We start from the raw sequence: 1,716 nt of genomic DNA on the forward strand, positions 1-1,716 counted from the left end.
TACATAGGTAGCCTGGATAACGTACTCCAAAGCAAAGACAATGTTAACTGCCAGAAGGTTTTGCTCTTGAATCTACTCCCAACCAATTTTTGCTTCCCTTTATGTATATAGCAAGACATTTTCTTTTCCCTCCATTGCACAAAATGGTCATTATAGCTGCAATTACAGCACCAACACTAAAAACTCAACAGGCTCATAGAAGGTAGTGTCCTTTCAGTCCAAATCATGCTCTCTCCAGGTCAGCACAGGAATGCAGCTATAGTCCCACTGTTTGCTTTTAATTGTGAACGTACGACTTCAGTCTCCAGTGCGGAGTTGTCAGCCCTGCACCTTCCCTCACCCCTGCCTTCATTTAATGGTGCTTAAAAATGTATGCTTAAAAAGCAAAGTTGAATGTCTAAGTGCAAAGGAAAGCCTCTTCATTAGCTCTCAAATAAAAGGCAGTGGGGAAATGAAGGAAAAGCATAAAGTGATTTAACATTTTCAAGTGTTTTTCCTGGACCTTTCCCCCACCTCCTTTTTAATGAATCTACCAAGATGACAGCCCCTTTGGGCCCGTTGGACTGAAGAGCTCTGTGTGTAAAGCACTGCATTGGGACTGCCAGTTCATTTCACCCTGATGGTGCTGATTTATGCCAGTGCCTGGACAAGGATTAAGCCCTCTAAATTCTAACAGCCCCTTGTTCCTTTAACAGTCCGATTTCAAGCAGGAACCCTTCTTGGACCCTGGATGTCTCTATGGTAACACAACAAGATCGTTTTGTTCTAGCTCGCAGCGTTGTGTGCATATTGAAAAGCACAGTGAAGATATTTTGAAGTGGAGAGTCCAGATCAGCCAATTCTGAAGCCTTGCAAGAAAAATGATTATGCAAATTCAACTCCTAAAGGTGAATGGCAATGAATGCTTTCAGCAACAATACAGTTACAGGGTGATAAATGAGAGCAGGGTCTCAGCAAGGTGCCTCGCTCAGCAGTACAAAACCCACTACACCAGTTGCCTTACTTTTTGCTTATCTTAGCAAAACGAGGACAGAACAGGTCACACCAACAAAAGCATTCCTTGGTTTTGCAGCTGTTGCTGCAGCACAGCCAAGGCTAAGCATAACCACTGCATGCACAAGTCAAGTCTCAAGGAATCATGACAGGGTCCCTCTCACATTAGTAGGAAATACAGATGCAGCAAGTACAGGTCCATTCAGGACTGGACTAGCAGAGGAAGTAATTTAAGTGTCTGCTTACCCCCAGCCTTAGGAAAACTGCATCTCACATGCAGGTTTTTTCAGCCTGGAGAAAAGAAGGCTCCAGGAAGACTTTATAACTGTATTCCAATACCTAAATGGGGCTTGAAGAAATATGGAGAGGGCATCTAGTGGCAGGACAAGGGGGAATGGCTTTAAACAGACAGAGGGAAGATTTAAACTAGATGGTAGGAAAAAAATTCCTTATTGTGAGGGTGCTGAGGTGCTGCACAGGGTGCCCAGAGAAGCTGTGGCTGCCCCATCCCTGGTAGTGTTCAAGGCCAGGTTGGACACAGCGGCTTGGAGCAAGCTGCTCTAGTGGAAGGTGTCCCTGCCTGTGGCAGGCGGCTGAAACTGGATGAGTTTAAGGTCTCTTCCAACCCCAACCAGGCTGTGATTCTGTGACATATTCCCCTATTGCCATCTGACTTGGGGTTGGCAGCACTCTGTGGCATCTCTCCTTTGCTAGTTTCCCCCA

Source organism: Melopsittacus undulatus, chromosome 2 (genome assembly GCF_012275295.1).
Source record: "Melopsittacus undulatus isolate bMelUnd1 chromosome 2, bMelUnd1.mat.Z, whole genome shotgun sequence".
In the NCBI taxonomy this organism is placed as follows: Eukaryota; Metazoa; Chordata; class Aves; order Psittaciformes; family Psittaculidae; genus Melopsittacus; species Melopsittacus undulatus.